Consider the following 26,981-nt stretch of genomic DNA (forward strand, 5'->3'; position numbering starts at 1 on the left):
ATATGGGGCATCCATTGGATACACTATTACGGCTTCCACAACTGTCTATGTTGAGCCCCATTATGCAGTGGCTAATGTTTAAGAAGTTCGCAGTACACACTGCGAGAGGTACGAGTTGTCCTTTTTAGAATGTTGCATGCTGAGGTGGATATTTACTACATCTCCCAGAAACCCTAGAGCTGGATTTTTTTTCCATGCAGATGTGTGTATTTATTATTCATGTTGTGACATACGGGGCATCCATTGGATACACTGTCTATGATGAGCCCTATTATGCAGTAGATAATATTTAAGAAATTCGCAGAACACACTACGAGAGGTACAAGTTGTCCTCTTTCTATGCCCATACGTTCGCTTTTAACAGTCTATAAACACAGCTGCTAGGAGGTTTACCCGCGATTCCCTTCAGCAGTGCGAGCAGGAGTTTTTGACCGGCACGAGCATTTGGTGAGAAGAATTTTGACATAACAACGTCAAGGTAAGTCTAGTGCCCTGGTATCTGAGTGGGTGTGGGAGAATATGGGGTAACATGGAGAATTCTATAGTCAGGTATATGTCACCTAGGTGACCAGAGTAGACATCACACATTGCAGACAAAATACATACAATATGATACCAGGATTGTGTGAGAACATGACTGGCTCATTATGTTGAGTGAGCGCGCTGGGGCTATGGCCACAATTGGAATCACGGGAGGTTTTCCTCTTAACTGCAGTGACCCGTACGTGATTTATCTGATATACAGGAGAGTAAGATTGTTGAACATTAAAATGAACACTACAGTGGCAAAACAAACGCCCTGACTCTGCATGTGGTCCATATAATTGCAGAATGATAGGAAGGCATCCTGATTGGTATGGACTCTACCACCCTAAAGTGTCCCATTCAGAAGATACGGATACTGGGCATCTAAAGACTAGGATTCCCATTGATTAATACACAAGATGCTAGACTGATCGCTAGCTTGCATACACATGAGTAAGTATCTTTTTGTGAGGTATTATCCATGCAATCAAGGCTAGACTGATATTATTTGTAACGTTCAGTTAAAAAACAGGCCATTGCGTTTGTTTGTTTCTTGTTCTGTAGGAGCGTGTACAGCTTGCTGCACCACGAGATAGAACACAAACAGGGATTGATCCCGCTACCACATCACCGTACCCTGAAATTCCAGTGGAGGTGAGCTTGATATGGGTAACAGATTGAGGTGTTGCTGTTTATGACATTTATTGTATTTTGGAAATTTTATAAGATGACAAGGCTGCAGAAATAAATTGTAATTAGTTTATCATTACATTTTTAGATCACAGGGCTCAGCCTTTCCACCTTAGAGGCAACGTATATCTGTCAGTTGTCCTCTGTCCTGATGAAGTTTGGCTAAATTATCAGGGCAAGGCATCCTCCGCCCACAGTGAACTACAACCGAAACACACATCGACTGACATATATCTCCTGTAAATTATACAGAGAGACACATCTGTAAAATATATGAGTTTGATTTTGAATTTGTGGTTCTTTTCTATGTTATGGTGACATTAGACATCTACGTTAGGAACAATTGCTGGTATGAATATGGTATGTGTGACATACGAATGAGTTTGAATGATGGGGCTAAATCGTGAGCTCTTCATTGTATCGTGATATGCTGATGAATTGTTTATAATCATAATATGAAATAAATATCATGTATTATTGAGATTTGATAAAATCTACATAGCCTTTTGTCATCTTTCTCTTTTGGTCCATGTTTTCCATGTTTTGTTTGATGTCTCGACAAATATAAAAAGGAAATTGAAAATCAACTATGTGACACAGACACCTATATGTAGGTGGAGTGTGATCCTACGTAGCAAGTGAAGCTACTTATTCAACAAAGTACTGGATGAAGTGGAGAACAATGAGTTTATTAACCACCAGACTAAGGGCCTCATTATAACATAGGCGCTCCCGTGATAAAGGGTTCCGGTACGGGACCGGCACCCTTCATTACGGGATGCCCTATTACGAGGTTCCCTTGCGGGACCCGAAACAGATGTCTGGTAAAACCATATGTCCTTTCTGGGTCCCGCGAGGGCACCAAGGAGCTAATAATGGGCCTTTATTAACAGGCCCATTATTAGCTCCATCCCCATTGATCCCCATGGGGGCCCAAATGAGAATGGGGAATGGTTCTGTGCACGAGGAATTACCGGGACCTCCAAGGTCGGAATGACCCGGTAATTCCTCATTCACAGACCCCGGTATTGGAGCCCGGTATGGAGGCAGCCATGGCGCTAATAGCACCATGGCTACCTCCATACTTGTAATGAGGCCCTAAGGCTTACTTAACTGACAATCACCCATAATGACTGTTTTATATACTTTACCAAAAATCCATAAAAACTTGATCCATCCTCCTTGAAGTCCTATAATTGCAGCCACTAACAGTTTATTGGAACCCCTAGCCAAATACATTTATTTTCTCATTCCGCCATTGGTTCAGAAAACTAAATCTATCTCAAAGATACTAATGATTATTTGTTGAGAATTAACAAATTTCAATTTGAAGCAGAGGAAGATATTCTATTCACAATGGACGTAACAGTTTATATAGAAACATCAATCACCAATGTGTAATTGACGCAGTTGATTGGTTACTTTTGTCATCACCAGAATGTCCTTCAGACAAAATCTTTGCCCTCAAGCTATTAACCATTGTTTTGAATAACAACTTTTTCAGATTTGAAGATCACTATTTTATTCAAATAGCAGAAACATCGATGGGCGCAGCAATGGCACCAAATTATGCCAACACCTGCATTGCTCATCTAGAGCATGAACACATTTTCACTAATGACAACTGGATGAAATAACTGAAATGCTACTATCGCTATATTGACAATATTTCTGGGATTTGGTCAGGGACTGCACAAGAATTGGAGGATTTTATTTTTTATTATGTTAATCAAACTCCCAGGATCAAGTTTACCAAAAAACAAAGTCTTACTAGAGTAGAATTTTCAGATGGTGAAATCTACGTCCAAGACAGTAATTTAAAGACCACAATGTATTCTAAACCAACTGATAAAAACAGCATTTATTGGTTTCAAGCTTTCACCCAAAAACCACCATAGAAAGCATTCCATTTAGCCAATTCTTAAGATACCGACGGATAATCTCTGACAATCAACAATTTGTCCAGAAACTGATTGACCTAGCTAATACTTTCCAGAAGAAGGGCTACTCTGTCAAGACCATTCAGAAAGCTGTCCAGGAGGTTAATAAAATTCCAAGGACTCAGAGTTTATTGGAAAGAGAAAAAGATACCTCAGCGAAACTTGTATATGTGACTACTTACTCACATCAAAGTCCTCAAATTAAATGCATTCTTCAATCGAATTGGAACATTTTACAACTTGAACCCACACTAGTGGAAGTATTTCCTACTGTACCCACCTTTGCTTACATGAAAAGCCAATCGCTCAGGGATTTGGTGGTAAGAGCAGATATCAGTGTTACAAAAACCAAACCACCAACTTATAGAGGTACATTAAAATGCATGAACTGCCAACACTGTAATAATATCATAAAAGGCCAGTCTTTGAATCATCCATACACAGGGAAACTGATATCATTAACACATATCTCAACCTTTGTTTCTACTAATGTAATTTACGGAATTAGATGTCCCTGCAGCGTATACTATGTTGGAATAACTACAAGAAAAGCAAAAACGAGATGTACAGAACGTAAGTCTAACATCGCACCATTTCAGAAAAATGACCGGTAGCACAACAGTTTAATGAATTTCGACATACAATATCGCAAATGCAATGTATAATTCTGGAACACTTGAAGCAACCGTGCAGAGGAGGCAATTTAGTTAAACTGTTACTTCAGAAGGAAATCACCTGGCTTGACCAGCTAGAGGCATTGCCACCTAGAGGAATTAACACGGATTACGATCTATTGTGCTTTCTTTAGTCTATCTACAATTGAGACATCACATTGAAATGCTCCTTATTTGTATACATTAATTGAACAGCCATCATGTTAGTATCTACACGTAGCATTTTTACACTAGCTACGTAATGCTGTTAAACAAGCAATATTCTGATACAGTCATCCACCACTATTTCCACATCTTAATGATTACAAATACCACGCTACTACTGCAATTTAACACTGTTAATATGAGACGTAGTTCAGTGGCAGGTTACTTTTAATATGTTTAGATATACTTTGTATTATCTGAATTCTTTTGCATTTTCAAAGCTGCCTTGTGGTTAAGCTCATGTCACCTCCTAAGGTACAAGATATGATGATGTTTATTTTGTGATGTAATCTGTGCCACTTACACTATTATTGAACAAAGGTTTATCTAGTGCTCCATGTTGACTCCAACGTTGTGTTAAAAAAATTGTAATAATTACATTCAATGTTTTCTGATGAGTAATTAACATGTTGTCGATTAAATGAGGGAAATCGGGTGTAAATGATTGGACTGAACACCCCTTTCACAACTTGACCTTTAAGACTTAAAAAAAAACACATATTCGAACGACAGAGTGGTCATTGACCTGTCAGTTAATACCTAGCATAACATGTACATTGAAAGAGTTGCTAAATGTTTAGTCTCCATTTAGGTCTGTGCATTGCTCAATGAAATATTGCAAATTCGATATTACGTTCACAAGTTATTATACTTCTTTATTAGCAGTATCTATTCTTCGGACTTTTGAACGGCCTCGTGACGATTCTCGTGTCTTCCAATACACTTCAGGTTCACCCTTTAGTATCCTCCAGTGGACTTATTCAATGTTTACCTAAACAACACAATGCAATCATGTGACCTCAAGGGCCCGCGTTAGTGTGCACTATAGTCACGTGGCATACGCAATATAAAGCTATTGCCGGACGGGAGACTGCATGTTTGCTGCCTCTTCCTGCCCATGCTTCACCTTTTCAAAATGTTTGAATCGACACAAACAAAGTACGTTAACCGACCTTACTCAAGCTGAATGAGGCTAGATAATTTAGATACTTTTACAGTATGGAAACAATGAACTCCATTATTCACTTTGCTGGGAATGGTTCTAGGCACTCTACCCTTTAAACTACACCAGTCTATGACATTCCACCAATACACAAGTAAGGGCATTGAATGTATCTGTCAACTAAGTACATAGTCTGTACCACCGATCCTATCATCAGGTATAAGTGGGATGACATTTCTATATGAGATGTGTCCAGACTATACATCCCGGATTGAGTTATCCTACCGTCAGTGACATTACTTTTTTAACAGTGGCGTACAACCACCCATAGGAAGTTAAGGTTAGTTGTACCTACTTTACAGAATTTTAGCTGATATTTACCATTAAATGACACTAATGGACGTTAAGGTTGAAAACTACACAATTAAATTTAGAACGGTGTTCTTTCACTTACAGATACCATTTTTGAGTTCATAGCACCTGAAGAAGAGTTAGATACTCGAAAACGCGTAGTGCCAGTAAATCTTTCAACCAAACTATTTACCACACACGGTTCAGGACCAGCTTGGAAAGATATTGTTATATTGGACTCATATCATTCTTAGAGGTTTTCTTAAATCTGATGAATTGACAGTTATCTGTCTATGCTTGCTCGACAAATAATGTGTAGAAAACATACTTTGTACTAATGAATCATGTGAACTTTGATTATATGGTGTTGAATCATGTGAAATGTGAACTAAGATTTAGATTTACACAAGTTATTACACTTGATTGACTTGTGTAGTTTGATATTTTTGGATTAAATTGGATATTTTACTAACTATAATTGACAAATTGTTCATTAGTTTTGTCCTGAACATTTTATTGAGGGATCTTCTTTACCCTCTCTTGAGTGCACTGCGATTTGTCTTATTAACTTAAGATGACGTGCCTTTTTTCCCAGGAAGGGGCGTCCCCACAACCCAGCCTATGGTTAAAGGGAACCGCACAACCATCAGGGGGATTACACATAGGAAAATGAACATGCAGTGCACACCAAAAGAAACTGGACTCAAGGGATATGAGTGCCTTGATCTGACCATCCATTGTGGCCTTTATAAGTGAAAGACAAATGTATCAAAATGTTAGCAGAGACAATATTCTTCCACACCATTTCGGCATCTCTAAATTACCGATGTGGCATGCAGTGTATCATTTTCTTGAATTGCATTGCAACTCACATGCAATGGAGAATCGACCCCAGAGCTAATAATTTACAATGATCATTTTGACATGTTTGGCACCTAACTCCACTGCCAAACTACCTCCACAAACAGTTGATGTCTTGTGGCTGCAGTTCTCAAACGATCACCTTTCAGGTAGATGTACTCATTGCCATGTTGGAGATGGACTTTAGGCCCAGCCACAGTGGTACCTGATTGCTCCATGTACCTCTTGAGGTGATAGACCATGTAGTCGTGGTCGGTGTAGATCAAGGTTTGGCTGCCGTTTACATGTCTCACTTGCTGAGTTTCCAGAGTCGCTCTTGCACGTCTTCTGCCAGTTGTATGCATACTGGCATGTTGTGTTTGAACTATTGTACTGGAGGCCCAAATAAAGAAATATTGAATCAACAGCTGAATGAAGTGGAAGGCACCCCCCCACTTAAACCTAAGCAGAGAAACTCGTATGGATTAATATAGTGTTGCAATTATGCGAAATTGGTATTCATAATGTTAGTATATACAAGTATTCAAAAAAGCATTGTATTTATAAGGTAGAAAAATGTCTTTACCATGATGTAGTAAGGTGGCAAGGCACAGAATGGACAATAACATTTTCTGTACATAGACAGAAAATCGCCTTGGCTAAATGCCTTTAATGAAAATGCATGTACTGAAAATGTGGCTAAAATGAGCAGAGAGTGTAGAATGAGATCATTTTAAAGTTGAAACATTCAAGGGTAGTAAGCTGTCAAAATGTTGACGAATAGGCAGTAACCAGACAATGGGCCTCATTACACGGTAGGCGCTAGGGATTTAACGTTACCGGTAATGGAATACCGGTAACATTAAATCCCCATGCTAATTACGACCCGGCTCACCGCTATTAGCAGCACCGCTAAGTACAGTGCCACTAATAGCGGGCAGTCCGCGGGCGCGCGACCCTCCATCCCGTAAATAACGCCATGCCGCTAATAGCACACCATCACAAGGCGAGCGGACATGCCAATAGCGGCATGGTAAAGCCCCCAAAACCCCTTACCGACATGGCGCTAATACCGCCATCGCGAACCACCCGTTAAAATAATTGTGCAGTGTTACCACCTGCCACAGGTGGCCACAATCAGCACAGGTGGAGGCAATGGAGACTGTGGCCGCTCAAAAGGAGCACACCACACCCCTTCCCACAGCCCTTCCCACACCAAGATGGTTCCAATACTACCAGCATTACATGGCCTGGAGGACCTGATTGCAGCGAAGCTGCAACAACAACAGGCACCACAGAGGAGATGCAGGAGGAGGAGGAGGGCAAGACAGGCACAGCAAGCACCACCACGGCACCTAATCATACCACAGAGGCACCCACCAATTCCCAGGATCAGAGCCAGTCCATTTAACCTAAAACCTGAGCAGATACACACCCTGTACCGTCTGGACCGGGATACCATCACCAGCATCGTACACCATGATACACCACGACATTGTGAGCCTCATAGACATCAGAACTGCCATCCCCCCTCTACTGAAGGTGGTGACTGTGCTCCACTTCCTGGCCACAGGCACCTACCAGCATACAGTGGGGCAGATGCATGGCATCTCCCAACCAGTATTCTCACGCACACTGAACCAGGTACTCGATGCCCTCCTGAAGCATGCACCCGAAAACATATACATGCCACGGACTGCCCAGGAGATTGCAAACACCAAAGTCGGTTTCTATTCACTGGCAGGCATCCCAAGTTGCATCGGGGCCATCGACTGTACACATGTGGAATTGGTCGTCCCACATCACAATGAAGTAGTGTACCGAAACAGGAAGCAATTCCTCTCCATCAATGTCCAAATGGTATGTGACGCCAACAAGATAATCACACATTGCTGTGCCGATTTCCCTAGATCATGGTCCTGCGGAACTCAACTATCCCCCGCTACATTGAGCGACAAACGGGACAGCGTTTGTGGCTACTTGGTGAGTAGCAGGCTAAGCACATGGCAGTGTGCTTGGGGGGTGGGAGGGAGAGATAGATACTCCAACTGGGTGTGCGTGGGGGGGAGAGATAGATACTCCAACTGGGTGTGCATGGGGGGGAGAGATAGATACTCCAACTGGGTGTGCGGGGGGGATAGATACTCCAACTGGGTGTGCGGGGGGGAGAGATAGATACTCCAACTGGGTTTGCGTGGGGGGGAGAGATAGATACTCCAACTGGGTGTGCGTGGGGGGGAGAGATAGATACTCCAACCGGGTGTAGCCTGTAGTCCATCGTCCAAATGCACATACAGATGTAAGCCAATGAAATGAACAGGCCACACTTGAGGTGAACAGTAACAGGACCCCATTCCTTCCCCCATATAGGTGATGCCGGCTATCCCCTGAAGAGCTGGCTCCTTACACCTCTACGGAACCCACAGAACAGGCATGAAGAGGAATACAATCGTGCACATACCCGTGTCCGCATCGTGATCAAGCAGACTTTTGGCCTATTGAAGTCACGGTTTAGGTGCATTAGCAGGTCTGGTGGTGCTCTCTGGTATGGCCATGAGAAGGTGGCCAAGATCACCATGGCATGTGTCATGCTGCACAACATGTGTATCAGACGGAATGTGCCACTGCCCCCTGACGTTGAAATAGAATCACCTGATGAGGATGATGATGGTGATGAGGATGGAGGTGAAGGGGATGCAGGTCATGCAAGAGGGGATGGCCAGGAGGGACGTGCTGTGAGGCAGCATCTGATCAACCAAATATTCTGAGTAACAAGTTCTCGTACTGTCACCTGGATATGGCTAGAGGTGCACTGGTGTCTGTTTGTTAGCTCACAATGGACCCTGGCGTCAATAAATTATACATACACAATGAAGAAGTCCAGGCCTGTGTTTTACCAAACATCCCACCACCCTAACCCCCACCCCCCACAACTGTCCCATCACACCCTACCCCCCAGCCCCCACAACTGTCCCATCACACCCTACCCCCCACCCCCCACAACTGTCCCATCACACCCTACCCCCCAGCCCCCACAACTGTCCCTCATGTGTCTTCCACAATGTTTGCGTCCAGGAATGCACGCGGAAGCATGGATATTCACTCCCTATTGGTCATTGCCTAATCCAGCATTTGGAGGCTGCCTGGAGGTGCGCCTGGTGGTGCGTGCGGATCGTCGGAGTGGGCTTGTCTGCCGCGAACTGGCGGACGAAGAAGTGGCAGACTGTCCTGGTGCTGGTGGTGGTGGGAATTGACGGTCCGTTGCGTCCGCAATGCGTGTGAGGACCTCACAAACTCTGATGTTCTCCCCACACAGCCTGTCTGTGCAGACCTCCATACTCTCCCTGGAGTGCCTGGATGTCTCCCCAATCTCCGCCCTGAGACGGGCAGCCTCCGCCACATGCTGACCGACCAGCACAATGAGACCCTGTTGCCGCTGGATGATGCTGGCCAGGTCAAGGGCAGTGTCGGCCTCTAGTGGTGTGGCTGCTGTGCATTGTGATGCTGGAAGGTGTACAGATGGAGGCCATGGGGGGCTACTGAAGGATCCCATGGTCTCGTCACCAGTGATGTTGGAGCCAGGTGTGTGATGGGTGATGGCTCAGGGTTTCCAGGGGGGCTACTGAAGGATCCCATGGTCTCGTCACCAGTGATGTTGGAGCCAGGTGTGTGATGGGTGATGGCTCAGGGTTTCCAGGGGGGCTTGGGGTGTGCATGCCCAGCTCGAATTCAGTTGGGCCCTCCACATCAGTTAATGGTGCGCTGGCTGCCGCCTCTCCTGCCGAACTAGCAATAGCTGAGGGTGGTCCCTCGGTAGCTGTCAGTGGTGGTGGTGAGTGAACCTCCTGAGGTGGGGCAGCTGGGTTTGGTGTGGCCTTGTCAGTGGCGCTCGAACGATGTTTGGAACTCTGCAAATGGAGCCTTGCACCTTTTCCCCTTGATGTCGTGGGGGTGTCCTCGGTGGGCTGTGGCCTTTTCTTCTTCTGCGCAGGGGGTGCCTTGGATGCATCCTCACTGTCTGTATGTGACCCTGTCGGGGACAAGAAGGGGGATGGCATTGGTTAGGGTTCGATGTACTTAATGCAGGATACATCATCAATGCAGTTGTGGGCATTTGCAATTCATTGTGAAGGGTGCAGGTGATGTGCCAGTTCAGTGGCTCATCCATGCAGTGTTGTGTGTGTGGCACTTGGCTCTGTTGATGTGTGCATGTGTGTGTGTTTGGGTCTGGCACTGACATGGGAAGGGTGGGATGCATGTGTGGATGTTTGGCCATCCATGAGGTGATCCTGGGCTGACATTTGTGGGGACCTGTAGATACACATTGCATGCTTTCATCAGTACACTTACCTCCATCCGACGTGTCTGCCACACCATGCTCCATCCTCCCGACTCCCTCGATACATTCGACTCCAATCAGGTTGGCGCATGTCTCCTCCCATTCCTTTAGCTTGATTGGCGACCCAGATCCGTCTGCGGTGGCAGTGTTATGATTCTCTGCCAGGATCATTCTGACCCGGAGTCTCAGCTCATCCCATCTTTTCCTGCACTCACGTACATTGCGGGTGCTGGTGCCCACGGCACTTACTTTCATTGCCACTTCGGCCCAGATAGCCTTTTTCTTAAGGAGGGTCTCCCGCCGCATGTCGTTAGCGAAGACCACTGCAGCATTGTCTGCTAAGGTCTGGGTCAGTATGAGTAACTCCTCATTAGAAAACTTTTCTTTCCACTGGCCGTCGGTTGTTTTTTTCAGTGCCTTGGGCATGGTAAGGGTATTCCAGTAAATCTCAAACAGCAAAGTACCACAAACAGGTCCAGGGGGCAGAGGATGGCAATGGATTGTGTTTTTAAAGATGGCCGCCGTGCTCTTTCCCGTTCCTGTGCGATGACGCTATTTCCGGTTCTGCAATTTAACGGTCACCGCTAATAGCGGTGACCGCTATTTGCATGCAGCGTGAGGGCGGAGGTGCTATCTGCACTTTCGTCGAGGGCGGTAAGTGACTTTTTGGGGTCTTTAGCGGCATGGCGGTTGGGTCATTACCGGCATGGCGCTATGCTCGTGTCCGCGTACTCGTAATGGTGCGCTATTAGTGCCCTCTTGTGAGGGCGGACACGTTAAGAGCGCTGTGCCGGTAATTGGGGATTTTTACCGCACAACGTGTAATGAGGCCCATTAAATTGGGCCTGGTCGAAAACCTTATCTGAAGAATCCAGCTGCACCAATTATAATTGAACAGAGCACCGAAGAAGAGTCAGGAATGCATGCTACAGTGTATTTTATTTTGAAGGTTTTGTTCAATTAAAATTAATTGCCCAGTGAGCTAATGCTAACGATGAAGTTGTCTAAGACTATGCAGGAACGGTGGGGGCAGATTGCTCCCTCACATTTGGCTATAAAAATGAGCTCTGTGTGATGCTGGGGGTGGGTTGAGGGTGGGAGCTCAACCACGGCACAGGGGCTGCTCTGTGCCAGCAGTGACATGAAATAAACCTCTATGAACTTAACAGTCTCTGTGCTGATCCTTTGAGTTGTCCTTATTGAATTGTGTTGGAGTATGTGAATCCTGCACCCCAACCTCCTCAAGGTGCAGCTATCTTGTTTTACAGGTACTAAGGGGTGTGCTCTGATCTATGGGCCCATCAGAGGACTCTGCGCCCTCCTGTACATTTGGTAGCGAGGAGGATGATTGTTGACCATCAACTATTGATTAAAATAAGACACCTAATGGCCGTTGACACAAAGTAACTCTAGGTCTTCGGCAAAATCACGAGTCCTTCACCATTTCGGGCTGAGTAGACTGTGAAGCTCCCCGTAGACAATGGTAGTGTAATTGAGACTGCAGTCGGGACCTGAAGGAGCCTGTGTTTATGAACATCTCCATTTCAATTCCTACGGGCAGCTGAAAACCTGATGAAGGCAGTGATCGAGAGGGTCGGGAGAACAAAGGTTAGTGAAAAATGCCCTAGCCGATAGAGACAGGGACACGGGGAAAAAAGAATAATGGCAGTCAAGATTTGGGAACAAACCAAAAACATTAGCTGCATTTAAAAATCATTAACAAGAGTAAAATATTCATGAGCCGACCAGATCGTGTCTGAACTTTGTCACGTTATGTTATGTTATGTTGTGTGTCTAAGTGTTGTATGTTGCTGCTGTAAATGTGATTTATTTTATGGCATAACTGTCTGTGTGCGCTGTAAAAACATTGAACTAGTATAAAAAATGATATTTTAAGCTATGGCGTCAAGCCAAGGTTTTGAAATTGCGAAAAATTACATTATGATAGGCGGACAGATATTATGGTTTAAGGCACACAAATTCATGGTGATTTCACCCCAAAAAGAGTTTAACAGCCTGTGAAAAGTGCAAAAAGCTGGTGCACTTTAACTAACACATAAAATTCGAATTTGCAACTATGGAGTTAAATTTGTAATTTCCTCATAGCAGGCAAGATAACTGATAAATCGTACTAAGAATGATAGATATTCGCATTAAAATAAGTAATGTTCTTGTGCGTTAAGCGCGCTGAGCGAAAAGGAATGCAACATGTGGCAATGTTTTAACTATGATGTGCAGGGGAGGTCCGGCTAGAACCAGGAACTGTGAGCCTGAAGTGTGTAAAATATAAGAATTGATTGAAAGATTTTTGAAGTAAAGACAGAGATTAGTGAGATGTAATCGAGGCCACATGTGTGCCTAAATTCAAAATAATAAAACATATATTACAAGCTGGTTTTGTTAAAATGTGTGTATGAAGTTGCGGGTAGTGATTTAAAAGATTGTGGGGTTTTATTTCTCAAAAAAGGAATGTGCAAAGACAGTTTTGTGATAAACACTGCCCGGCAAATGACCCTGCCTTGCAAAGATGTATGGAAAAAGGGAGAGGCTAACAGCCAATGTAATTATTAGGCTATTTCAGTGATCCAGAAAATGCTCGAGTGAATGCGTCTTATACATTGCATGTATTTTTTTTTTAAATAAGGTGCTTTACATACGAAATGAGTGAGTTCCATGGTGGAACAGCCCAGTTGTGAATGTTAAATGCAAATATATATATGAGACTGACAAGAAGGGTCCGAAGGGCCTACAAGAGTGATGCATTCTGATAAGTATGAACAGGCATGGGCAAAAAGACATCTTTGCGTGGTGCCAATGAGTTTTGGCAAAGAAATGCATTAGTTTTCTGATAGCCTATGCGCGTCTCACCCGGTTTATGAGAGGCATCTGTGTGGGAACACTCAGTATTGCCTAGAAGGCTTATTTTCTGTGATAACATACTTATGCGGCCGTGCAGCATTTAAGACAAGCATGTTTACGCACTGTAAATCCCCTGCCCTCTCCATTCCTGCTTCAAGCAGAATGATAAACAAGTAAACATTTGAAGGCCCACATTAGCAATGTACGAAGGGGTAACTTCTCTTCTAGTATAGAAACAAGATACTTTTATCAAATAGCGTCTGGGAAAAGTATGCAGCCTGCAGTATTAATGTAGGACTGTATGTGAAAAGATACATGCAACCCAGAATAGGCAGATTAGAAGCTGCCAAGAAGGTGTCTTTATCCAGGCAGACTGAGAGTAGGAGTGGGACATGGTTTTTGAATTGCATTGTCATTAGAGATCGAGGGGACAAGTGCTTGTAGTATGCAATATGTCAATGCTCACTATCACAATGAAAAACATACCCTGAGAAGAAAATCACCCCGAAGGGTTGACGATTTTGAAAGGTTTAGAGACTGGCAATTAAGAAATGTTAGGCAATAAAAGATTAAATGAGATGCCCAGGATCACACAGCGTTTAAGGGGTGAAGCTGCAGTTGAGCACTTTCCCGTCCAGATATGCACAGACACAGATTCTGCCCTTTGAAGGATCTCTGCTAGCCGAGAAAGGGGTTGAGAGCGAGGAGACAGCTAAATTAGACTAGGACCTCTTAACATGAACTAAAACAATCTAATGTTAAAGCTGACTTGCAAGAGTACGCAACCCATATTTCCAAACCTGACCATTTTAAAACCCAAAATATTACAGACGGGGGCTACACAACATGGGAATGATTTTAGCGTCAGTTTCTCCATTATCAAGGGGAGTTCCAGCATGCAAGTAGGTAAAACCTTGCAGAAGACAGCACAGTAATGCAAGGGATCCTATATGATTTGACCAGGATCACTGTGCTGTCTGCTCGCATAGCCAGGATACAAGCATGAACACTTTGGCTGCACAGTCTCGAATTTGCATGCTTGTTTGCCGCTTGGACGTATATTCTATGCACATCTTTTAAGGGATTGCTCAGGTTTTAAGAATGCCCATCTGAGCAAACTAATTTCAACCCCTATCTGGTGCAGGAACAGTGCTGTTAATCGCGCTGCTTGTGCTGCAAACCCAAGTAAATGTGCAGGTATGTTTGTGAACTTCAGATTTAAAGACGGTTCAGACAGTCATGCTGGGAATTACCCTTCTGATCTTTCACATGAACACATATCCCTGCAATAAGTGCTTAACACACTGAGACAACTTCTAAACCTCCGTAGATGAATATGGATTCTAACTTTGGCTAGTGCACACGATCAGCAACATTCCCACAGGGGTAAAGTAACGCTACAAAGGTCATGTTACCCAAACTATGTATTCCACAATGAAAACGAAAGGCATTGCATGTTTTAATTGATCAAGGCAGAATGTACTTGTCAAAACAGACAGGCAATGGGTTTGGAGCCTCAGCAGCATGCAATCAAATTTTCCTGGCATGTGCTATTTAAGCCTAATGTAAACTGGAATCTTGTTTTTGAACAGGCAGCATTGTGGGGGGCCTTGGGCAGCCACCCCATGATCCCTCCAATAAAAACGTTTCTGGGGTCTACTGTCGTCTGGCAAGGAATGAGCGATTCCTCATAGCATGGAGTATGCAGAAGCCCGTAGGCATTGCGGTGCTATTACAAGGAAGGGACTTGCAGATTACAGTAAAAAAGGCATACACTAGGGGCTGCGTGATGAAGCATCGCCTGTGGTTATAGGACAAATAGATATATATTGTAGTTACTATGAATGAGCTGCATGTTAAGCTCACACAGGATAGAGTATATTAAGTAAAACACAGCGTAGTGGTTAATTTAGCAAAAGGGGGATAAGTACAGGCACTGCTGGGGGAACTGATAGAGGTAGATAACCAAAGCAGGGTTGAGAATTTTGCGAGAAATGAGGAAGGATGGTTCTGTGCCAAGTTCACTAGAAAAAGCATCCCATGATTTGGGGACAAGACGGGGGAGCTTAGCCCTGTGGCATTAGCCCCTTCGGTTAATGGGGACAGCAGTGGGTAACAAGGAGTCCATGAGCAAGAGCACTGGGGGTAACGCAGGATTTAAGAAATGCTTGCCTCTCGCATTGCATGTCGGAAAAGCTTCTCACCTAGGTAGGCCCTGCAGCGACGCATGTGTATTTGTTTATGTATTGTTAAGTGCTGTATGGAAACAGAATGCTAGCAGTAGTGGTGAATTTTAACACTGAGCTTGCAGGGTGAGCGCGCCTAATTGGCTTGTTAAATTGGGATTTTAATCCTTGCATGGGGAGGGGGAATTCAAGGCTGTGCATGACCATCCTGTGCACCCAATGGGGGAACCAGTGATGACAATGAAACCGGTCTTAGCTCCATTTCTATTTCTTTATATTGTGGGGTGGCAAGCAGCCTGGTGCAGGTAGGCAACCTGGCCCTGGCTGAGCATTACAGAAGATATTGGCTGGGTCATTGCGCCAACAGTCCCAGTGGCACATACATGCAGGACTGCCAGCAACTTAGGCAAATGGAATATGGCAGTCAGTGTATGAATGTTGCTTTCTATAGCATGTGTGGCTCTGAAGGAGCTAGAAGATGGAGGTCATAGTCTAACTTAGCTGTCTCCTCGCTCTGAACCCCTTTCTCGGCTCGTAGTAATCATCAAAGGGCAGAATCTGTGTCTGTGCATATCTGTGAATTTCCCCAGCCTCATACATGTCACTCAATGGTGTGCTGTTTGGGCATGTGGCTTCAATACCCTTGTTTGCAGACACCTTGGCTCAGATATTGCTTTGTATTCCTGATATGTGGACTTTTAGTTAAGTCTATTGTGTATGTGCGTTGTATGGCAGAGGGACAGTGTTCCCATTTTTTGTGAACTGCCTTTGGGGGTGTTGATAGGTGCTTCATTTTTTAAATTGTATTTGTATGCATTATTTGTTATGCCTTCACATTAGTCCAGTCCAGATGTCTGTGAGCTGGGAAAAAACCCATTGCCGACATTTCAGTGGATTCCAGGCTGTTTAGACTCATAATTAGGCCAGGGTTTGTGATGTCATATTTCTGTGGGTTTGGACAGTAAATCGCACATCTTGGAAGCCATTTTTCCAAAATGCCTTGCAGAGGGAGAAGCCACCGGCACACTGGTTGGTGTAAGGTGGCCTTGCTCGCTCCCAAATTCCCACCAAGATGTGTACGCCTCACCAACTTCCAAAGTCACCAGCCGCCACTGGGCTGGACCGACCCCAGCAGCAGCATCAGTTAAATATACCAGCGCTGTGTAAGACTTACATTTGTAATTTTAGAAAGTAGCCTTTCCTCGATGGATAGCCAGTGAGCAGCTCATCTGGTGCGAAGTTGTGTGTATTCTTTCAAAGAATACTGAGAGTTGCATACTGCAGTACTCTCCACTTTAAGAGCCTGTGAGGATTTTTGTGAGATGCCTGCAAGGATGGCAGAGAAGTAATACAATTTAACACGGATAAGGACACGAGAAATGAATGAGCAGGTTTTTTTTAAGTATGGCGGGTAAAGGAAAGGCATTAGCAAATGTGATAGTGAAAGGGAAGTAATGACGCAGAGACGTCACTCCGCCAAAATGATAGAGGTAGCGGAAGTGACATCTCATGACCCTTGGCCTCTGATGATATCACTGTAGGAAAAGTTTTAAACTTTGTATTTTAGGCTAGCAAAGGAGACCGCAGGGCAACAAGGGATACCTCAGGGGCTGCAGCTAAATGACGTCCCTGCAATGACACTCTAACGATAAAGTGCAAACAACAGAGTGTAGAATGTAACCTGGCATGGCATGCGCAAGGGTTATTTTACAGCTACAGAAGTAGTGTTAGAATTAAAAGAGGTAGTGATAAACTTCATGAGATGAGAAGCAAGTGATTTTACATGGGAATTTAAATCAACGTGCAGGCAGGAGCAGGCACTGCCCTGTAGCTGAATGGTCCATTGCCATTCATGCGTTCTATCATTTTTGACTTAGAATGCCCCCTGAAATTGAAGGAGGTTACTGGATCATCTGTCACCTGCTTTTGGGGAATTTTGGGGATAGCACAAAGTGCACATAGTGAAGGGGGTTTTTGGGGTGCTCCTAAAGGCTTTTTCTAGGAGCTCCACCGTGAGTGGTAGGACAGTTTGCATGGAGTCATACCAGGGGTGGTATTTTACAATTTTGAGACCCTGTCAGCCAGAGTGGAGAACATTTTTATTAAATAGGGAAAAACTTTTGGTTTGAGACGAGCGGTTGAGATTCTGGTATAGTAGGAATTAGATGAATGAAGAAAGGCTTGAATGACAAAGCGTGAAAGCATGATGACAGTGTTGAGGTTACCAAGGAAAACATGATTATTTAGGGCATGCCTTAGTTAAACACAAGCAATTTTGAAGGCATGAAAGCGGCGGAAGGCAAATGAGATTGGGTGAGTGAGAAGTAAAAGATTTTAGTATGTGTGCAGCGTGATGAATATAGCCAGCTGTATAACCTGGTGAAGAAATAACAAAAAAAAAAGAGATGAAGGATTTTAGAAATTCAGGCGCAGGCTGCGAATTATGAACATTTGCAGACACGATGTAGAAACAGATGGCCTCCAGGAAAATAAAGGCAGCCATAAAATAGGGAAATATAGCAAATAAATAAAGAGCAAGCAGAATGAAATAAGAATCATGAAGGACAGTAGTGGTTCAAGTAAGGTATCCGGGGGGGGGACACCCGAGAGAAAAATGTAAGGATTCCGGGGGGGCACCCGAGAGAAAAACGTAAGGATTCCGGGGGGGCACCCGTGAGAAAAACTTAAGGATTCCAGGGGGGGGGCACCCGAGAGAAAAATGTAATGTTTCCGGGGGGGGGGGGCACCCGAGAGAAAAACGTAAGGATTCCGGGGGGGCACCCGAGAGAAAAACGTAAGGATTCCGGGTGGGGCACCCGAGAGAAAAACGTAAGGATTCTGGGGGGGCACCCAAGAGAAAACGTAAGGTTACCGGGGGGGCACCCGAGAGAAAACCCGAGAGAAAAACAGCCTTGTTCCTGCACTTTAATACAACGGTCAGAAGAAACGTGAACCCATAGCCCACATAATAGGGGACGATAGGCTACGGTGACGGTTAAAGACAGCATCAAAGGGGTTCATTTACACCCCATGTCGGGGTAATGATTAGAAGGCAGGTATACGTGTGTCCAGCTGGTGTTCGTCTAGTCTGTCAAGTGCCTGTTATACATGGCCTGTTGTATGTCACATGTAAGGAATTTTGTCTCCTTGTTGGTTGAAATCAAGTAAGGGTTTTATGCAATTCTATAGTTGAGAGGGAATCGCACACAGATTGATGTTCTTTAAGTAAATTGGTAGTATAAATAATTTGGCAGGAAGAGACTGGATTGGAGCTCGCAGTATTTGGTGCTCGCTCATAGTAATGGGAGTGTTGACTCGCATAAGTATATCATTAGAAACAGAGTTAAGCCCAGAAAACATTACTCCAATTGGAGGAGTGGGTTAAAGCTACCACCCACAAGATGTTTATGCCGCAGCCACAAATTGAGTCTTCATCTAAAGCCATCTTACAACGCATGGCAACTTACTTGCTTGCTGCGTATACAAGCAAAAGTTAGAAAATGCTATGCTATTCTCAAATTGTAAAAATATAAGAACAAGGAAAGGAAGAAGAACCTCCCGCAGCTTGGTTGGGAAAAAAAAATATATATAAATGCACTGAGGGGGGTGAGACACCTGCAGCAACGCCTGCCCCGCATGAAACAGGAACCGAGGGAAGTAAGCCTGAGGGACTCTACCCATTACAGAGAGCTAAAAGCAGCCACAGGGTATAGCAACCGCGCTTCTGAGTCGCCCACATACAGTAGTAACAAAAATCAAGGGGAGGATAAGGACAAGAATCTCGCATCCCTAGCCAAGGGTCAAGGGGAGACGCAATGATGCGTTAATGAAGGAGGGGATCAGGCATAGACAAGTGCATCTCTCAATAAGGGGAGAGAGGGAAAGAAGAGGAAAGAAAGTGAAGACAGAACTGATGAGATAGCATTTACAAAGAACAAATCGATGGGAGGACAAATCTCATTGAAACTCGATGGGAAAGGAAGTGATGATGGGAGGCCTAAAGAGAAGTTAGATGAGGCACAGAGGAAGAAGAAAGAGAAGGAGTTAAGGGACGGAAGGATAAGAAGTAAAGTTAGGCTAAGGCGAGAACAGCTTTATCGCGAAGAGCAAGAAAAGCAGCTTGATCGCAAAACAGAGAACAGCCTATGAACGAGATAGACAGAAACAACAGAGGTTAGAAGAAAAGCAAAAGGTATGTGAAAGAAGGGATGAGGTAGTTCAAAGGAAAGATGAACAGAGAAATAAAGGGAAAAGGAAGAAGGTAGGGTCAGAGAAGAGGCGAGGAAGAGCAAAAGGATTGGTCACAGAAATAAATAAACAAATAAATAAATACATAAATTAGGAAATACTGAAATTGAGTGGTTATCTTGAATAAGAAATTAATAAAGGGAAAATTGAGAACAATTGGGCAAATTGATAGAAGGATAAGGGATACACTCAAAAGCATAAAGCGAAAAAAAAAGTGGAAAACAAATAGCACTTATGAGGTTTCCTGACCAACAGAAAAAAGGAGCGTTGGGCAATAAAAAACATCAATAGACCATGAAGACCAAGAAAAGGAGTATGGCTGATAAAATTGGGTCAATTAAACGAAGGAAACCCGCACAAGCCATTTTAAGTAAAAATGGTGAAGTAAGCCAAACAACTTGTGAATGTCAGTAACAATTTTGATTTATTTTACAGACAAGCTATGAACCTCTTGCGTGGAAGCACAAGAAATGGTCTGCATGGCCTTAAATTAGGGAGAAAAGAGAAAAAGGTAAGTACTAGTTCACGCCAAAAGGGTGTGAACACAGAATCGATCAACACTAAAGGTAAGCGGATCCAGGTGAGTAACAGGAAAAAGGGAGAAAGAGACACAATGTCTTCAGAAATTAGCTGTTTTTCCCAAGACAGGTACAACAGGTGTGGAAAGAGTAGGAAATAGATAACAACATGGCCATTTCAGACAACCACAGAAGATAGAAATAAAATTAAAGGTGAGTAATCATTTTCATGTACATAATGCCAAAAAGATTGTTATGATAGAGGGATGAATGCATCGTAATAGGCAAACTTTAATGGGAACAATAAAGGTGGAGGCACATAGTAAGAATTGATGCCATAGTCTTAGAAGACTGGGGTAGGCTAGATCAAGTTAGATAGGGACGGTGTGCAGCGAAACGCCTCTGTTTTATCTCCCTAGGATGAACACAAAGCACAAGCATAGACCATGGTCCAACTAACGGCAATAAAAGAATAGGAAGAATGGCAGCTGAGCCGAGGAAGTATGTGCAGCTAAACTGAAGAAGTATGTGCAGCTAAGCAGCAAGAATTTACTGCTAACCTGGAAGAATGCAGCTAAGCTGAGCAAAGAACCAAGCCGAAATTAAGTATCCCCGGAAAATAGTTGTTTATGTGCACCAACAAATAGGGGAGAATGACCCAGAGAGTATTTTTTGCTAGCAGAAAAGGAGGAAGGGGGCTAAAGTTGGGAAGAAAACCTGACCCCTTGCAAATGCCCGAATGACTTTGCCGTTATTTTGACTTTTTACAGACGACGGGGATCCCCAAGGACATTTCTGTCATCTACTACGGACGTGCCTAGAAGACCAGGAAAGAAGAAGACATCTTTCTTTAATTGGTTTGTCTCCTTAGGGTTGCATGTGGCACCCGGAAGGGGAAAATGTGTCCCATGAAGGACGTGATGTATTTTGTGTTATTGAAAACAAAAATAATTTTCTAAGCCAGCTGACACAGAGCTAAGAATGGGGGGTATTTTAGTTATGGTGTGAAAATGACCCACAAAAGGGAAATGTTTAAAAGAAAATGTTGTATAGCTTGTGTAGGAGGCAGGGGTGTCAAATAAGAGGGAATGTCTCAATTTCTAGGGAATATGGTATAAGAGCCAATGCGAAAAGAGGTTTTAAGTAAATGGGTTAGTAGGAAATGTTTTAAATAGTAGGGGCCTGTTTATTTTACAAAAGAAACTCATTCTGTTTTATATTACAGGTATATGTCAAGGGACCTGTATGCCTTGGAAAATTAACGTTGAACCGCGTGAGAAGAGAGGGAGGTCGTAGAGAAATCCAGTGAAAGCCAGACGCTGAATTGCGTCTGCAAAAAAGACTCCCCAACCCTGCATCCCCATGCTGAACCGTCCCCTCTTGTGGACCCATTGAACAATGAACCCTTTTGAAAGAGAAACACTCTGAAAAAAAGTGAACTTCTTGTGAAAAGGAAAAAACAATGGACTTCTGGTATAAGCATCAAAAGAACCTGGGAGACCGACTGTGAAAACAGCACAATGGAAAGGAAAAGGCGACAGGACGCAGACCGTCCACTAATGCCAAACTCATGACAACTACAACGGAAGATATGGAAAAGGAAAGAGTGTGGAAAAGAGGGAAGGACAAAGTGAAAACAATAAGCATGGGCAGGAGAAGGTGATCATGGAGAGACTGTACTTTGTTGGGGTGGGAGATGCAGACAAGGTGTGACATACAAAGAGACAATGGGCTAATGGGTTACCTCAAAGCTTGACCAAACCTCTCGAGTCTCACAATGGCTGCGAATCGTCCAAGGCATACAGTTAGATTAGAGGCACACGATTACAGGAAGTAGGGCTTACATGAAAGGAGATAACACACACATGTTTGTTTTAAATAACAATATGATTAGTATGTGCCAAAGTATAAGATCGTGTTAAGATGTGTTTAGATAAATATTAAGGAGAATGGACATCAAATATGGTTCAAAGTTGTTGTTTACAAACAAAAAACTTTCAAGACGGGGGAGTGTACTGGTGGACCCAAATAAAGATATATTGAATCAACAGCTGAATGAAGTGGAAGGCACCTCCCTCCCCCACTTAAACCTAAGCAGAGAAACTCGTATGGATTAATATGGTGTTGTAATTATGCACAATTGGTATTCATAATGTTAGTATATACAAGTATTCAAAAAAGCATCATATTTATAAGGTAGAAAAATGTCATTACCATAATGTAGTAAGGTGGCAAGGCAAAGAATGGACAATAACATTTTCTGTACATAGACAGAAAATCGCCTTGGCTAAATGCCTTTAATGAAAATGCATGTACTGAAAATGTGGCTAAAATGAGCAGAAAGTGTAGGATGAGATAATTTTAAAGTTGAAACATTCAAGGGTATTAAGCTATCAGAATGTTGACGAATAGGCAGTAACCAGACATTAAATTGGGCCTGGTCGAAAACCTTATCTGAAGAATCCAGCTGCACCAATTATAATTGAACAGAGCACCGAAGAAGAGTCAGGAATGCAAGCTAGAGCGTATTTTATTTTGAAGGTTTAGTTCAATTGAAATTAATTGCCCAGTGAGCTAATGCTAACGATGAAGTTGTCTAAGACTGTGCAGGAACGGTGGGGGCAGATTGCTCCCTCACATTTGGCTATAAAAATGAGCTCTGTGTGATACTGGGGGTGGCTTGAGGCTGGGAGCTCACCCACGGCACAGGGGCTGCTCTGTGCCAGCAGTGGCATGAAATAAACCTCTATGAATTTAACAGTCTCTGTGCTGATCCTTTGAGCTGTCCTTATTGAATTGTGTTGGAGTATGTGAATCCTGCACCCCAACCTCCTCAAGGTGCAGCTATCTTGTTTTACAGGTACTAAAGGGTGTGCTCTGATCTATGGGCCCATCAGAGAACTCTACGCCCTCCTGTACACTATTAGTGCACCAAATGGGGCTCGTTATACTCTACAGTGAGTGGAACATTCCATATACCTCCCCCTGGGATGGTTATGCTTGATGCCTTTAGTAGACGAGGAGAGAAACCCACCTCATTTGCAACATCCACTTGCCCTGGGTCAGACAGCTGTTATCTGTGTGTGACCTGTAAGTCTGAAGTTCGAAATCCAGCAGCTCCCATTCAGGCCTTGCTTCTTCAGAGGTTAAAAATAATTTGGGTAATAACTCCTGTCACATATACAAACTTAGAAAAACTGTACAACTGAAGTAGCAAGCGTTACATAAGAACACATGATTATCTTTGCAGTTTCTAAGGAGGACATGAAATAGACGAATCACGTTTCTGAAGATGGTGCAGTGAGTTAACTCTTAATGTTGTGACCTGTGCATCTTCATGAAATATTAACCAATGTTTGAGAGAAACTGGATTTGTATGAATTATGTATGCATCGTTTTCATCTAAGTAATAGGTTTAATTGCTTGCACGCGGATGGGACAACTATTCGCAAAGGAAAGAGAAATGACAATACGAGAGCAAACCTATTAAATCAGGAGATACAGGAGCAGGACATTTAATAATTACAAGCGGGGCAAACTCAGAAAAACATGATCAAATCCAACTACTAAATTGGCAGTTAAAAGTGGGGAAATCTTTGCCATTAAAGATGCCTTCAGCGGAATGGAAATGGATGGAGTAAGAATTTGATTCGCAATTTTCGAGAGTTTCAGTATTTTGTTTTTTGTTCCTTTGGAGTTCAAGACATTTATATAGATGCTTAGGGCCTAATTCACAGAAAGTTTTTAATGGAGCAAAGTGACTTAGCACTGCAAAAGAATTCTTTGTGACACGCTAAATGGGCCTAAATCACAAAATAGAGCACTAAATCTGCGTAGGCTTAGTGCTTTTTTGTGACTTAAGCCCATTTAGCACATTGCAAAGAGTACTTTTGCAGTGCAAAGTCACTTTGCTCCGCTCTGTGAATTAGGTCCAGTGCAAAGTGTATTTTTGCAGTGCTAAGTCACTTTGCTCCATGCTAAATGTTCTGTGAATTAGGACTTTAGAGCCACGAGATGCAAATATATTTTAGTGAATATTTGTGAATTTAGCATTGTAATGAACATACGGCCAGAAGAAGCGTGACAGCTCGAAACATGTGCACATGTAGGCAGCAGGTATTAATCTTGTTTGTTAAAGAAAACATTTGTTAAAGGGCGTGTCTGTTTGAAATATATACATGTGCTTTGATTGCTGAAAGAGAACATTAATTTCAAATACTTATTATGTGTGATAAGTAGTGAAATTATTCCACATATTCATAAGCATATACGTGTCTCTAAACTGTAAACGTGGGTGAATGATATCTAGTTGTTTTTATATTAATATGAAGTGTCTGTATTTGTTACTGTTGGTTGTATGGGTCTTTTACGTAGATAAAAAAAACTAACACATATTGGGCAATGATAATGCACAGCTCAATGCAGGGTTACGTTTTAGCATAGAGCTTACCTTAAGATACCTCACTATTATAGTTAAAATGCCCACTGTTAGTACACAACAACTCACTATAAAAGCTTAAGAACTAGATACATCGATGACATATGGAGAAATGTGCGTAGCTCCCCTAGCTGCACAGACATTCCTTACACTGCATTACAGGCCAGTGGAGTTCAGGCATTATTTTGCTTCACGAGAAATTTCTCAAATGATGAGGTCTAGTATCTGCTTAGCAAAGAGTGACATAGACAGCACAATATTTGGGGAAATAATGGAGTTTGAGGTCTCTGTAGTTTTACTCATTGAGAGGCATTGAAAGGAAGCATTTCTGTAGTTCTCCAGGGGATCTCCCAAAATATTCAGAGGCTTGGTCTCAAGTTTGCGGCTCCAGCAACAAACAAACCCTCCTTGCTGACAGGGACCTCATTTCACCTTAATGCCAGGGGTAGCGGAAGGTACATCACATGACCCTTGACCTCTGAAGACATCTCAGGAAGTGATGTCATTTGACCCCACCCTGAAGTGACATCACGGAACGTGATGGAACACGACCTTTCACCCCTTGCAAACAGGAAGTGGCATCACATAGCATTGTTCTTAAGTACACTACGAAATATATGGTTAGATATCACTATGATGTGATATACATTTTGTACAAGAATGGATCACCATATCAGTGTGTGTATAGGCCCATATTACCAAATTACTGTGAATGCAAGCAGACGTCCAAGGCCAAATGACAATGATGTGTTATTATATAGCACTTTCGCTTAAGCGCTTTTTATATAACAAATATACATACAATATCACTCAACCTGTGTTGGTACTCATTTAGCGACCTCAGAAGGATGAAAGGCTGAGTTGGGGTGTTTAAGAACAGACTAAATCAGTGACTCACCCCCTGAAGTGTGCCTGAAATAAACCTTTAATGAGTCTAGCAATCATTGTATAGAATTCCAGAAAGACAAATTATTTGTTATTCCTATTCTTTCTTATTTAGGGTCACTGCTGAAAGTGTTACACTTGTGGAACCCCGTTTGTTTGAGAGGCCTGAACAAGAAAGCCAACCACTCCAGAAACAAAGAGCCATATGGCGTTGGCCACAGCCCAGGAGCTTACATAAAAAAATGTTTTGTTTTTTAGGGGTAGCAAGGGATACCACTCTTTGTCGCAGCTGCAACCCCTGGTGATTCACAAATGACATCCGTGCTCACCTACCTCAATTCAAAGACCAGGGACTTTCGCAGCACCAAAAAGTGCTGCTCATCCTGCGCTGTGCATGCCAGCAAAAGCTTTATTGTATACCAAACGTGTTACTTTTCTTGCCAACAATTAGAGTATCTGTCTTTCTACCCACTCCTCTACCGATGGTCCTATTGGGTTTAGACCTGGTAGCAATCACAGCAAACCCCAAACTATGCTAAAGAGCATGTTTTTCTTTTGCTTTGTCAGGAAAATGTCGGAAAATTTAGTGAAATTACTGGTCCATTATTTTCAAATTGTCCTAATTGGTAAGACATGCTTCCAGACCTCCATGAGGAATGCAGCTCGGCTTCTTCCTGTATTGGGAACGAGAAGCATTAATGAGGGAATTGGTGGATAGCATCTGGACCAGCTGTGATGATGCCTTCAGGGGGTGAGGTAAACCGCATGGACATACCCACAAGAGTGTGGAAAAGGGGAGCTCTTGGTTGGTAACTCAAGAATCACCTTACCTGGACCGAAGGAGAAAGGCCCACTAAAAAGAGGTTTTGAAAGTGCGGCAGACGCAAGCCTTCCATTTCTGGCTCAATGAAACGTGACCCAGGATTGTCAGGCATATGTAATTAAGGGCCCTGAATCGTAAGTGGGTTTGCTTGCCTCATGTTTAAGCAGAGCAAGTTTGCATCTGTGTAGAGCAAAACGTCCAATTCTTCTGGCCGTCTTTAGGTGGTGCTAAGACGAATAACGGATGTGTATAGTGTTACTCAACTCAGTGGCGCTTATTTTATCGATTACAGAAGGTTGAATCGGTGAGTGGACCCAGGATTCAAACCGTTGCCCTTCTGCAATGTAAGCAAGCAGACATTTGTCTCAAACTTGTCAGGAGACATTAAATAATGGCAAAGAAGAGGACAATCCACTGGACCAAAAAAGTAAGCAGAGGTAACCTTGAAGGGCGTTGGTCCATGTCAGATGTTTAGCACAGGTAGATTAAGGGGAGGCTGTGTTGCTCCTGTGTCCTCA

Source organism: Ambystoma mexicanum, chromosome 8, assembly GCF_040938575.1.
Source record: "Ambystoma mexicanum isolate Mex_15411 chromosome 8, UKY_AmexF1_1, whole genome shotgun sequence".
In the NCBI taxonomy this organism is placed as follows: Eukaryota; Metazoa; Chordata; class Amphibia; order Caudata; family Ambystomatidae; genus Ambystoma; species Ambystoma mexicanum.